Genomic DNA, 15036 nt, shown 5'->3' with positions numbered 1-15036 from the left:
ATTTGATAAGGTACCCCATGCAAGGCTTACTGAGAAAGTAAAGAAGCATGGGATCCAAAGTGACATTGCTTTGTGGATCCAGAACTAGCTTGCCCACAGAAGGTAGGAAGTAGTTGTAGACGGGTCATATTCTGCATGGAGGTCGTTGACCAGTGGTGTGCCTCAGGGATCTGTTCTGGGACCCTTACTCTTCGTGATTTTTATAAATGACCTGGATGAGGAAGTGGAGGGATGGGTTATTAAGTTTGCTGATAACACAAAAGTTGGGGATGTTGTGGATAGTGTGGAGGGCTGTCAGAGGTTACAGTGGGACATTGATAGGATGCAATACTGGGCTGAGAAGTGGTAGATGGAGTTCAATCCAGATAAGTGTGAAGTGGTTCATTTTGGTAGGTCAAATATGATGGCAGAATATGGTATTAATGACAAGACTCTTGGCAGTCTGGAGGATCAGAGGGATCTTGGGGTCCGAGTCCATAGGACGCTCAATGCAGCTGTGCAGGTTGACTCTGTGGTCAAGAGGGCATATGGTGTATTGGCCTTCATCAATCATGAAATTGAATTTAGGAGCCAAGAGGTAATGTTGCAGCTAAATAGGACCCTGGTCAGACCCCACTTGGAGTACTGTGCTCAGTTCTGGTCGCCTCACTACAGGAAGGATGTGGAAACCATAGAAAAGGAGCAGAGGAGACTTACAAGGATGTTGTCCTTGCATGCCTTATGAAAACAGGTTGAGTGAAATCAGCCTTTTCTCCTTGGAGTGACGGAGAATGAGAGGTGACCTGATAGAGGTGTATAAGATGATAAGAGGCATTGATCGTGTGGATAGTCATAGGCCTTTTCCCAGGGCTGAAATTGCTGCTACAAGAGGGTACAGATTTAAGGTGCTGGGGAGTAGGTAAGTAGGTAAGATGTCAGTGGTAAGTTACTCAGAGAGTGGTGAGTGCGTGGAATGGGCTGCCAGCTCTGGTAGTGGAGGCGGATGTGATAGGGTCTTTTAAGAGATTTTTGGATAGGTACATAGAGCTTAGAAAAACAGAGTGTTATAGGTAACCCTAGTAATTTCTAAGGTAGGGACATGTTTGGCACAACTTTGTGGGCCGAAGAGCCTTTATTGTGCTGTAAGTTTTCTATGTTTTCTAAATACCGGCTTAACCTTTGGCGCTGATCATTGCTGGCCTGGACAATTCTAGAACTCAGCGCTACTCATCAAATAGTGTTGTGCACATCATCACATTCATTGTCAGGTACTATGAGAACGCCATAGTTCAATGTTTCTGAACATTGTATTGAACTGAATGATGAGGCTGGATCATATGCTCAAACCTTGAGTTGGGCTTAAAATCAAAACTTTTGACCTGGAGATAAGATTGCTGTCAAGAGCATATCAACAATGAAAACTAAGGAATAGGACAACAGATTAATCTGGAAAAAAAAATCATTAAATAAACCTCTTTCGCTAACCTGATTTTGATTTGTTCATGAATTGATAGACACCCATTCTGCTTCAAGGTAATAATAATAATCCTTCCCAATACAAAAAGTAGAGTTGACTGATTCCAAATGAAGTCCAAAGATTGATTAATTACTCATCTTGCTTCATCTTCCCTCAACAGATTCTCATGAGACAAACATCACAGACATACAGAAGTCAATATAAGCAATGTAGCATTGAGTTCATACAAAGTATTTTTTTGGTTTGCAGGTAAATTCATGTTTTCCTTATCGTGTGTGGACCTCCAAAGCATTTAGTGTGCTTACCATTAAAGCTTGGAAAATTATCCTTGAAGTTTCTTTTTGGTTTTTTTTTCCTTAGGATCCCTCAACATACAGTCAAATTGTAAGATGTATTCTGGAACATCTTAAACAGAATATTACTTTGTACTCTTGTTCTTGATATTGTTCTTCAAGAACATTTATGGTTCCAGACCAAAAACAATTTCATCCATGTAGTGCCTCTGATCATATCAGAGCTGAGTGTCATCAACATACATTTGGAACCTGATGATGTTGCTTTAAATGATTTCTTCCTAAGAAGGAACATCAATGTGTATGAGGAACATGAATTGTCTGGAAAGAGATTCTTGGGAACTCCAGAGGTAATAGTTTGAGATTGTGATGGGAAGTCTTTGCAAGCCACTACAAGTAAGAATGGGACTCAAAATGCGTAAAGAAAGAGAAGATAGGGTGGCTAACTGTGTCAATAGCAGCAGTGTCGATGTTAATGGACGGGGGGATGTTTTATCTCAGTAGGGTTCTAAAGAATATGTATTTCTGACATGATAGTTGGGTTGAAAATCACTTGGGCACTCAACAATATGTTAAGTAATAGGCCAAGGATGGAAGGGAAACAGGTTCAGGAAGCAACTGTGATTTCAGGTCCAAGACAACAGAAAATCTAAGCAGAAGGTTGGCCTGGTTGTGAGGGAAAAGGGACTAAAGTGGAAGTGGCAATAAAATGGATAGCTTGATCTTTTTGAGTTTAAAAAAAAACTATGATGAATTTGCACTTGTTTGAGTGGAGCTGGCAAGTTGCACAAGAATTTGGAAGGTTGATTTAAAAGGGAAACTTGTCATGGAGTGAAAAAACAGACTTTTTCTTTACATTCCTGTGTAAGCATTAATTAACGATCAACTTTAAACATGTACCAAAAATGTTCACTTAAGTTCTTCTACATCTGGCAGTGATGTGGTGATTGTAGAATCATAAGGACGCCAGGGTGAAGGTATAAACTAAGTTTATACCTTAAAACTTATAGTTTTTGCACTTAAGGGAGAGGGGCTGAGGAATATTGAATGGGAAAAATTAGGACATGAGAAAAGAGAGCAGCTGGAGCAGAGAACAGGTATAATAATACACTGGGTGTATGGCTGTAATTTATCAAAATACAACATAATGATGTGATAGTATTGAGTTCACTATCCACAAAGCCCTAAACCCAAAAGCACTGGTTTTTGTTTACACCAAGAATCTGAACAAGAAATATTGTTTTTAATTTTAACTTTGTCACAAACATTTTTGACTCTTTGGAATGTTCATGCTGCTGTGCTAGAAAGCTGAGGTTAGCAATTATCCTGTCAGGCTCTGGAAAGAAAATATCCATTACAATTTTAATGTTTATAAGTATCGTGTACTAGTGTTTCTCTAAGCATTGTCTTTGTTGAGGAAGATCAAGTCATGCAGATCACTACTTCATAGAATGTGAATTGTACCATTTTTCACTCAAATTCTCATTTTCCCATTCCATGGAATTTGGAGCCTTTTTCAGGCGGGAATAGCATCCTGAATTCAATCGCTTCCACAAGCTGATTTGGAGGCTGACGTTATCCATGTCCAACATGATTTTCAAATTGAAACAGCCTGATAACATCTAGGCCAAATATTTTAAATGAAGGATGTCAAAGATGGAAAAATGGCCAGATGCTTGAATTAGATAAGTGTTCAAATACAGACCAATATATTATTCCAAGATAAATGCTCTATTATCAAAGGAATCTGAATAGGGTTAACCCTCCTCCGTCAGATTCCCCCTTATCTCTTTCACCTGTCTGCTTCCCGATCTCTACTTCACTCCTCCACCTTTCCTGGTTTCACCTATCACCTTGTACTCTCCCTGCCCTCTCCCCACCTTCTTCCTCTAACTTCTCACCTTCTTCTTCCACACTTGATGAAGGGTCTGGGCCCAAAACGTTGACTGTTTACTATTTTCCATAGGAAATATGGCCTGCTGAGTCCCTCCAGCATTCTGTGTGTGTGCCGTTTGATTTCCAGCGGCTGCAGGTGTTCTCATCGGAGTAGGGTAAAAAGTGGATTTACCCGGGTATGTAAGCTTCATCAGTACTGGCAAAGTTAACAGTGCCCTTCATCCATATCTCCATTTTGCTGCAATGTGATTGGAATCATCTACAACAGCTTTGTAGATGTCAATTGGTTGTTTTAAAATCAATTTCTCAAATTAAGTTTAGAGAGGGAGCATGACAACTGGTTAAAAGTGGGTGTTGGAAGAAAAATGTAAGGCCTTTTGATAAAGTTCATGCTAGTTAAAGACTGTTGTAAATCACTAATGAATTGACATCAAGTTGTCAAGACAGGTGGATGGATTCTTATAAATTACTGTAAATGAAAGTAATTATGAAACACTGTCATTAGTCCAACTATATAATGAGCCTAGAGTAATTTACAAGCAGATCAAATCTGTTAATTTCCTATTAATTATAAATTCTATATAAGTTATAAATGATGAACCCTGCAGATTAGCTCCCTGGTGATCAGATTTTCTAGGAAATGCAAAGTTCCAAGGTTTCACCTCCACCTCAAATCTTCCTTTTAAAATAACTTTTCAGGCCACCGACGATGACCAGTGAATCAGTCTGATTGTGGAGGATTCCTTGAAGCAAAGAATTGTTTTAGAGATTGAAAGTGAACTTCTAACAAACGTAATAAAAATCAATTCAGTTTGCTTGTGATTATATGTTGGATTTACCACCTTGTATCAGAACGAGATCATCCCACATTCATCAGTTTAAAAAAAAGGTGAAGGTCAGATTTCAGGGAATTTTTGTTATTTATACACTTTTAGGTTCTGGGCATAACGAGAAGGTCCATTGTCAATGTGAACGATGTCAGAGGGCACTTAAGTTTAAGTCACACTGGTGATTTTGAAGTGACATTGAAGTCATCTCAGGTGAGGTTTCCTCTCCTGAAGAACATTAGGAAATCTAGATCATCATTATTAAAGATTGATTTGCTTCAATTACCAAATGTTAATGGAATTTGTCTCGCTTAGCTGCTATGATGATTTCTGAATCAGGTTTCTGGATTACTGTTCCAACAATTTCAGCATCATACTCTGTCATACTTGGTCATACCCTAATATTCGATAACTTGTCATTCAGCTATTGGAGGACATGATGAGAAGCAGTAGATAAAAATCAAAGTTTGAAACAAAATAACCAGACTCACAGAGATTGCCAATACTTCAACAAAGTAAGTTCACAGATCCTGTTAAAACTCTGCACTGCTGAAAGATGTCCCTGAGTCACAAAAGCTGAGCTGATATATATAAATCACTGTCAAAGCTGTCTTGTTGCATAAAACTGTGGTTATCATTTAGTTACCATTTCCTTGATTACAAATCTTACATTCCTTGGATCTCTACAACATAATTTATTTTGTTCATCTCAGATAAAAATCTGAAATAATTATCTGACTCCTGGTGCCGTTTCATCATGAGGCTACATAAAGGTTAGCTGGTTATAGGACAATGTAGGCTCTTTTCTGTTTCGTTTCCATGGCAGCTTTTATTATTTCCAGGTTTTAATGTGACCAGTTAATAAAATTTAAGTCAGTGCTGATATCATTGGCAAACAAATACATGCAAATACAATTGGTTCTTTTTGGGTTTGGCTAGGGTTACTCACCTCAAACAATTCACTGGCAGAAGGAATGATCTCCAGAACAGCCTCGCATTTTGGTAGTTTTGGTATTCTTTCAGAATCAATGTCAGCTATCAGAATAATAAAGACAAAAACATTAATCAACCCTACTGTTAGTTTGCAGTTTGATGTTGATTTCTATGTTCAGCTACAACCTGTTTAAACAATGGAACAGGCCCCAGGGGGTGAGAGGTAATCTTGCTCCTAATACATAGCTTTGCAGGCACCATCTAGCCCGTCTTTGAAATGGTGTTGGAAATGAATCATGTAGTTGTTCTTCTCCTCTTTTTCAGCTGTCCATCGACTGAGGCCTGGGCAGGGTTGTATGGAAGACCAACAGTTGCCCATGCTGCAAGTCTCCCCTCTCCACGCCTCCGATGTTGTCCAAGACTAGTTGTTACAATACAGAAGGATACTTGGACCAATAAATCTGTGCCAACTCCTAAAGCAATTATTCTGAACACTCCATTCCACTGATTTCTTTCCCCATTGCCTTGGAAATTATTTTCCCTCAGTTATTTTTCCAAATCCTATTTGACAGGCCAGATTAACTCCGTTTTCATCATCGTTACAAATAGTTCCTTTGTTCCATCCAGTTAAATCCTCTCTCTAAAACTTGAAATCCATCTCTTGTTCTTAAACTGACCACATATATGAAGAGCTGACCTCCATTGTCCCACCATAATCCAGTACTCCTCCATCAAACCTTTTAACTTTCTTTGCTTCAAGAAGTATTTCCCAAAGACGCTAGTAGAGCTGCTGCACCCAGCTCAGGTTAAATTCTTTTTTTTTGTAATTTATTTTTTTATTGAAGTTCATCATCAAACAAACATTTCCATAAGATGTATTTCAGACATTGTACATATATATCATATAATCATATATGTCACAAATCTCCACATAGTATTTATCTGAGGTATACAGATATACAGTATACAGATAAAGAGTGGAGAGAAAAAACAAGCAAAAGGAAAAAAAAAACTATGTACAAATAGGGACTGATCTTTTTTTTACAAAATATTCATTGATTTGTGAGAATAAAATCAGGCCTATGAGGCATTATGTAGTTAAACCATTTTCCCAGTATGAATCAAATTGTTCCAGCTTATGATTAACAGATGCTGTTGTCTTCTCCATTTTGTAAATGTCCGCTGTAATTTCCATCAGGTTAAATTCCAGTCTCTGGTGCTGTCTACCCAGAGCTGGCACATACTCCCTGAGACTGCAAAGACTTCCTCCTGGCATTTCGGTTTGTCCCTGCATCTCAAAGCACTGGGTGGTCAACTAATTGAACACAATGTGTAGAAGAACATAAGCAGCAGTTGATGCGAATGTGGGAAATTGCAAGTGTGCGTGTACAACTGGGTACCTATTTCTGTGCTGCATCTTTCTTCAAGTCGATGACTCTGTTCCACATTCTAATTTTCCAGCAGCAAGTCATCATCCCTGGAACCTTTCTAGTAATTTTTTCACACTCTCATGACTATAGGTAGTTAGCAGGATCACAATCAAACATTGTAATCCGTTTCTTCAGAAAAGTGCTGATTGGTTTATATAATTACCACGAGTGCACATACATATAGAGTCTAGTAAAAGTTTTTTTATTAGAGGCAAACAATCAGCTTCTTTGGTTTAAGACTGTATGATGGGTAAGAAAAATTGAGCTAAGTGATTATAATCCCACCAGAAATATTAAAGATAAAGATTTTATTAAAGATATAAAAACAGGTATCATATCAAATCTGTCTTTAGACATGAGAGAATATATTTTCAGCAGCACTGAGAAATGTCTTGTTTTCCATAAATGGTACAGTTTGTGAATCTTGTTAACCAACTGTTAACAAGAGATAATTTTTAATCCATTGTGGGCATATTTGTTAAACTGGCATTTGGCTAGGAATCTACACAGCTTTCATGGGAGGTATAAAACAGGTTTAATAAACTGGAGGTTTATCAATAAAGAATGTTTCTCGGTAACCGCTTATTTCATATGTTTCCATGATATCATTATTATTCAAATTATAGTTTGCATCAAAAACTGGTGCCAAGGTGAAAACTATTCATGCATATGCATCTTATCCCCACAAAAACAGAAAAAAACATTGATACCACTGTAAATTTTCAAATTGTAATATATAATTTTAACCAATTATAATTTAATGTTTGTATCTGAATTATACAGTTACTGGACTCCAGAATGTTTGCTACTTTGGTGCATTAATATTTGTAAGCAATCTTGATTAGAAAACAGAGCTGGGGAGGAGATTATATCATCCATCTCTCTGCAATATACAATTAATACAAAGCTATCTTCACAATCCAGCGATGTAATATGCATCAAAGCAAAACACATTATTGAAATAGAAATTATATTGCTGCATTGCATTTTTACAGGGCATTGCTTTCCAGAGAACATTTCAGGAGTGAAATTATCTGTTATCAAGGAATGTATACATTCACTCACCCATTAAGGTAGGAGATTGTTTTCCCCAAGTTGTGGTGGTGATGATGATGATGTACTCATTTGACTGAACACTTATGCTAGGTCAGGACACTGACTGATGATCTGCTATCTTTTTAAGTTAACAAGAATAATTTACATTCTAATCATGTCTTTGCCAAGGAAAGTCATCTCAAGGAACTTAAAAGGAGCAAGTTCCAGACTGTTGTGGCTTTGTTAGGTGAAGATCTAGCTACCAATGGTGGGCGAATGTGATATTGAGGATGTGTATCTGTAGGCAAGATAGCTAATGGCAGGGTAGGTGATTGCTGAATGAGACATAGATAAAATGTGGCACCTCTTAACAACCACATGTGCTTGATGCGTCTCTGAAATTCAATTCCACTGACTTATTTAATGTACGCAACTAAGGATGAGTTTCTACTCCTTGGAGTTGATAGAAAGACTCTAGTGGTAAAAAGTCTTTAAAGTTCACCCCTCCAGACAGCTGTGGAAGATGAACTATTATGTTTATTCAAATCAGAGGTTGACAGATTTTTGGACATAAGGAATGAAGGGATATGGAGAGAGTGTTGGAAAATCATTCCGAGGCAGAAGATCAGCCATGGCATTAATGAGTGGCAGGGTAGGCTCCAAGGGGTCAGGTGGATTAATTTTGCTCCATTTTTTATGAGAATATATGTAGATTATTAGTCCATTCTCTTGGTGGAGAAGATGTATCCTTGACTGATAATGATGCTGTGATCAAGCACTCCTATCTTTCTTAGTGTCTCATTAAGGCTGAAGACCCTATATATCAAGTACAAAGAATATTTCCAAATAAATATTGCTTGAGCATTATTGATATTTTGTCATAATGGCACAGGGCTCCCACTGTACCTCAGATGTGCTTTTAATTAACATGAGATGGAGTCATGAGTTTTGGTAGTATTTGAAATCCTCAGCTGATTGATGGTGGAAAAACTAGCCTTCATAACTCTGTACTGCCTCCTTTAACGGGTACTTGCACCCATTTGATAAGCCAGTCAGGTGGCAGGGAGCAGAACTTAGTGCAGCCTTAAACTCCATGCAAAATGTATTTTGCACTAAACTAGCTTAACAGTTTGAGATGATTCAAAGGACTCAAAGTACATTTATTACCAAAATGAGTATGGATTACACAACTCCAAAATTTGTCTTCCCCATGGACAGCCAAGGCACAAAGAAGAACCATGGAACCCATTCAAAAGAAATAAAACATCATACCCCCTCACTCCCACGTGCAGAAATGGACAAATAATGCAAATAGCAATTAAAAAGATAGTGAAAACACAGGAAATGAAACACAGAATCAAAAGGTTTATTTCAGTTCAGTTCAGTAATCATTATCTACAGGCCACCCCAATTCAAAATCACTCAAACTAGCAATGATAAAAAAGGAGCAACCGGAAAGTGGAATACATCATAAGTGTGAACTAAAGTGCACAATCCACAAACAGCGTTGATTAAAACTTGTGCCAGCCCCATCTTCTGATAGTATCGAGGGAGAAAGAGGTAACTTGAATACAAGGAACTTTTCTCATGAAAAGCAGGCAAGAAGGAGAGAGAAACTGTTACACTCCTCCACCATCCTCTGGCAGCAGAGAGTGAGGGGCTCATAGATGGCACTGGACACTCACTTGCCTCTGAATCTGCATTGATGATTTCTATCTTACTTGGTGCTTTAATCGGAGAGAGATGGAGATGATCCTGGGCACGCGACCCATCTCTAGTCTTCCTGGGCTCCACGCCACAAGCTTTGCTTGCAGACTTGTAGAATTCTCTTGGAGACAGCAAAGTTTCAGATCATCCAATTGATCCAAAAACACTGCCAGCATGCAGATAACAGGCCCCAAAAGTAGCAGAGCCACATCTGAAATAAAAAGAAGCTGTAAAAGAAATAAAATGAGTTGTTCCATGACTACAGGAGGAATGGAGACAGGCTAACCCCTATTGACATCAAAAGATCGGGGCAGAGAAGGTGAACAGCTTTAAGTTCCTTGGTATTCGCATCACCAAGGATCTCATGTGATCTGTACATACCAGCTATGTGATGAAAAAGGCAGAGCAGAACCTCTTTCACCTCAGACAGTTAAAGAAGTTTGATGGGGGCCCCTATATCCTAAATACTTTCTATAGGGGCACAATTGAAAGCATCCTGACTGCTGCATCACTGCCTGGTATGGGAACTGTACTTCCCTCAATCGCAGGACTCTGCAGAGAGTGGTGGGGACAGCTTAGCGCATCTGTAGATGTGAACTTCCCACTGTTCAGGACATTTACAGAGACAGGTGTGTAAAAAGGGTCCAAAGGATCATTGGGAACCCGAATCACCTCAAGCACAAACTGTTCCAGCTGCTACCATCCAGGAAACAGTACCACAGCATAAAAGCTGAGGCCAACAGGCTCTGTGCCAATTTCTTCCACCAGGCCATCAGACTGATTAATCCATGCTGATACAGTTGTATTTCTATGCTCTGTTGACTGTTCTGTTGTACATTCTATTTATTACAACTTACTGTAAATTGCAGATTGCACATTTAGATGGAGATGTAACATAAAGATTTTTAGTCCTCATGTATGTGAAGGATGTAGGAAATAAAGTCAATTCAATTCAATTCAGATCTCAGCACATTGATGTAAGGATGTTTTTCTTTTCTGTAAGAGATTAACAACATAGACCATTAAGACCATTAACAACATAGCCAGGACTTCACTCTCTAGAGAGAGGGAGGATGAAAGGAGACATGATAGAGGTATACAAGATATTAAGAGGAATAGACAGAGTGGACAGCCAGCGCCTCTTCCTCAGGGCACCACTGCTCAACTCAAGAGGACATGGCTTTAAAGTAAGGGGAGGGAAGTTCAAGGGGGATATTAGAGGAAGGTTTTTTACTCAGAGAGTGGTTGGTGCGTGGAATGCACTGCCTGAGTCAGTGGTGGAGGCAGATGCACTAGTGAAGTCTAAGAGACTACTAGACAGGTATATGGAGGAATTTAAGGAGGAGGGTTAGTTGGGAGGCAGGGTTTAATGGTCGGCACAACATTGTGGGCTGAAGGGCCTGTACTGTGCTGAATTGTTCTATGTTCTATGTTAACTCCATTTATCTCTGCACAGATGCTGAATGACCCATCGAGAGCTTCTTGTCTTTTCTGTTGCTCTCCACACCTGCGGAATTTTGCCTGTTACAGAAGTCATACCAGTGCTGCACAGGGAGGATGTGCGGTTACTCAAAATGAGAACAGGAAAACTCTCTCTAATATGTAACTTCCTGTTTTGGAGCCGATGGCAAATTTGGATAATTGCACTCAATGCTGACAAGTGGCATCAGCTAATGAGGGATATAAAGCTTGGCAAAATCTAAAAACTGTTCCCAGTACATGAACCTGATTAATAATTGAAGTAGTTGAATACTTTATTCCTGTCTTAGTTTCTGATATAACTCTGTCTGCATGTTCTCAATTTTTTTACAGTTGATGTTCATCTCGCTGTCATTCCATGCTTTAGTCAATGAATTTTAAAGTTGCTTTCTGTCACAATCTACAGACTTACTGTTAGCAGTGGAACATTAGCCACTGGTACAGTTTATTAACTCCGTCCTATTGCAATACTTATGGCATTCATCACTGCTCTACACAGTACATACACCACTTACGTTGGCTAATAATAATGGTAAGACAATATGACGTGGCTTAAGTATTGCTGAAACTTCTCTCTGAGTCCCCTCCTCCTTCCTTTTCTCCTATGGTCCACTCTTCTCTATCAGATTCCTTCTTCTCCAGCGCTTGAACTTTCCCACCCACTTGGGTTTACCCATTGCCTTCCAGCTAGTCTATTTCCCCTTCCCACTTTTTTTACCCTAGTGTTATCTCTCTTCCCTCTCAGTCCTGAAGAAGGGTCTCAGCCAGAAACTTCGATTGTTTTCCATAGATGCTGCCTGACCTGCTGAGTTCTTCCAACATTTTCTGGGTGTTGTTTTTTGTCTGAAGCTACTGATCTCTGGGGAATTTCATGTATTTATTGTTTAAGCAGCATCCATTGAGTGGCAGATTTGTGGGGAAAAATACCTTGCTGATGGGAGAGATCAGAGAGAAGGGCAAGACTGGCTCAAGCTGACAGGAAGGCAGCAGCAACACAAATAACCACACGTTACAATAATGGTGTGCAGAAGAGCATCTCTGAATGCACAACATGTTGAACCTTGAAGCGGTTGGGCTACAGCATCAGAAGATCATGAACATTCACTCAGTGGACAGATTATTAGGTACAGGAGTTAATTAATAAAGAGGCCACTGAGAGTAGAGGGCAAAGGTTAAGGGTGAAAGGTGAAAGGGAACATGAAGGGGAACTTGACTCAGGAGGTGGCGAGAGAGTGGAACAAGCTGCCAGTGGAAATGGTGGATTCAGGTTCTATTTCAGCATTTAAGAGAAATTTGGACAGATAAATTGATGGGAAGGATATGGAGGATTATGGTTCAGGTGCAGTTCGATGAGATTTGGTGGGATAATAGTTTGACACTGACTAGATGGACTGAAAGGACTGTTGCTATGCTGTAGTGCTCTATGCCTCTCTGCTGCAGCCTTTTCTGGGAACTGAGCTCTCAGCTAACTCTTCCCATTATCAAACTATGAAATGCAACTTGCAATGTTCTTGACAGAAGGGCCATGGTCAATCTGTGTTGGCAGGAACATCCTGCGCTCCACTGAATTGAGCAGAGGCGCTCCCCAGGGCTTCGTGCTCAGCCCGCTGCTGACACACGACTGCAATGCTAAATCCAGTTCAAACTGAATAATCAAGTTTGCTGATGCCACAACAGTGGTTGGCCTCATCACCAATGATGACGAGACAGTGTACTGAGAGGTAGAGCAGCTGGTAGAACTGTGTGAGCACAGCAGCTTGAGTCTCTATGTGAACAAGACCAATGAGATGCTTGTGAACATTAAGATTGTGCAGGCTGACTACTCCTCACTCCACATACTCAGCTCCTCCACGGAGAGATCTAAGTGCACCATATTTCTGGGAGTGCACATAACCTATGATCTCTCGTGGTCCCTCAACACCACACTTTGGTCAAGAAAGCACAACAGCTTTCTCCACTTCCTCATGAGATTGAGGCAAGTGAGGCTCCTCTCCCCACCCCTCCATTTAACTAGTGTATACAGGGGCACCATTGAGAATGTCCTGACCAGATGCATCACCATCTGGCCTGGCAATTACAAGTCATCTGATAAGTACCTAATAATGAGTGCAAGGATCATAGGCATCTCTCTTTCACACATTAGAGATAGCCATTAGGAGTGCTGCATGCACAGGGCCCTTAGCATTGTCAGTGATCCCTCCCATCCATCCGACAATCCCTTTGGCCCCCTAACAACAGGCATAAAGTTCTGTCGCATTAGGACAAGTTAGGATGGGAAACAGCTTCTTTCCCAAGCAGTGAGACTACTGAACTCCCTGTCACCATGCAGGTCTCATCAAATAGGAAGCGCCAGTAGCATTATACTGTTTACTTTTTAAGTTGTATCATATATGCATTTTACTATTTGTAATTTATTTTTGGTATACTGTATTACTTTATATGTTATGTGTGTGAGTTATATGTACAGTGTTATGCACCTTAGTCTGGAGGGACTTTGTTTTGTTTAACAGTATACATGTATACAGGTGAATGACAATAAACTTGAACTTGAAACACTCACTCAGAGTTTAGCATTATGTATAATTTTAAAGACTTAGAAAGAGGAGAACCCTTCATGCAGACAGTCAACAGTTGCAAGTGTTTTAAGTATAAAGCATGTTGTAACGTATGTTTATTTGTGTCACTGTTGCCTTCCTGTCAGATCAAACCTGTCTGGTCATTCTCCTCTGACCTCTTTCATTAACAGGGCATTTTCACCCACAAAACAGCTGCTCAATGGATGGTTTTTGTTTTTCACACTTTCTCCTGAAACTCTAGATACTGTTGTGCATGGAAATCCCTTCAGATACATTCAAACCAAGACTAGGAATGTCGGAACTGACAAGAGATTAGAAGAATGAAAGGGAAAGGGTTCATTTTGAAACCTGTCAGGCACTGAATGGCCTAGATAGAGTGGATATGGTGAGGATGCACAGAGGGGGAGTCGAGGACTAGGGGGCACAGACTCAGAATTCAAGGACATCCCCTTAAAACAAAGATAAGGAAGAATTTCTTTAGCCAGAGAGTTGTGAATCTGTGAGATTCATTGCCATGGATGGCTGTGAAGTCGTTGGATATATTTAAAGAAGAAGTTTTGATTTGAAGGGCATTAAAGGGTACAGGGAGAGGCAGGAGAATAAGGATTATGGGAACCTGGCAAAGAAGGAGAGTTGAGCCAAGTATAGAACACGTGATCATACTGAATAGCAGCACAGGTTTGAAGGGCTGAGTGGCTATTTCTGCTCCAATTACCTTGTGATCTTATGTGGAGTTTCCACTAGGTGCACCATTCTCTCCTGCATCTCAAAGGCATACCAATTAAAAGGTTATTGTCTACTGTAACTGCCACAAATGTGGTTGGGTTGAGTTGTTCTCCAATCTTGGCAATTTACCTTCAAGTGTTTCGTCACCATGCAGGAAGACGTTGTCAGTGTGCTGTTGATTGCTTGGCCTTTATATACTTTTCAATCAGCTGACTGGACCATCCAAATACACAAAATAATAATTATCGCCACATGTGCTAGAGTGGTAGAATTTGTGAGCAATTGATAGTAATATGGGAAGGAAAAAATGTTGTTCAGATGTAACAACAGAATGAGAAAGAAATGAGATCTAATTGACTTTGAATGTAGAATGATTGTTGGTACCAGATGAGGTGGTTTGAGTATTTCAGTAAATGCTGATCTCCTAGGATTTGCACGCACAACAAACTCTAGTTTTCACAGCAAATGGAGCAAAAACAAAAAAAAAATCCTCCGAGCAACAGTTCTGTGGGAGAAAACAACTTGTTAATGAGAGAAGTCAAAGGAGAATGGCCAGACTGGTTCAAGATGACAGGAAGGCAACAGTAACTCATTCCAGCTGTGGTGTGCAGAAGAGCCTCTCAGAACGCACAACATATTGTATCTTGAAGAGGGTGGATTGTTACAGCAGATCACAAA

The 15036-nt window shown here is 39.8% G+C and overlaps 1 long non-coding RNA gene across 5 annotated transcripts in view; it reads left to right on the top strand.

Moving 5' to 3' along the window:
* Positions 1–13615, top strand: part of LOC132405312 (uncharacterized) — a 44373-nt gene extending 30758 nt beyond the window's left edge. For 3 of the 5 annotated variants that reach the window (XR_009515806.1, XR_009515807.1, XR_009515808.1), the window contains 2 exons: positions 3716–7908; positions 11034–13615. This is a non-coding gene — a long non-coding RNA (uncharacterized LOC132405312). The remainder of the gene's footprint in view (positions 1–3715; positions 7909–11033) is intronic. The other 2 variants (XR_009515810.1, XR_009515809.1) reach the window with 2 other exon arrangements.
* The last annotated feature ends 1421 nt before the right edge of the window (positions 13616–15036 follow it).

The sequence above is a fragment of the Hypanus sabinus genome, chromosome 15 (assembly GCF_030144855.1).
Source record: "Hypanus sabinus isolate sHypSab1 chromosome 15, sHypSab1.hap1, whole genome shotgun sequence".
In the NCBI taxonomy this organism is placed as follows: Eukaryota; Metazoa; Chordata; class Chondrichthyes; order Myliobatiformes; family Dasyatidae; genus Hypanus; species Hypanus sabinus.
Note: the sequence above shows the minus strand (reverse complement) of the source record. Positions and strands in the feature narration are given on the sequence as shown.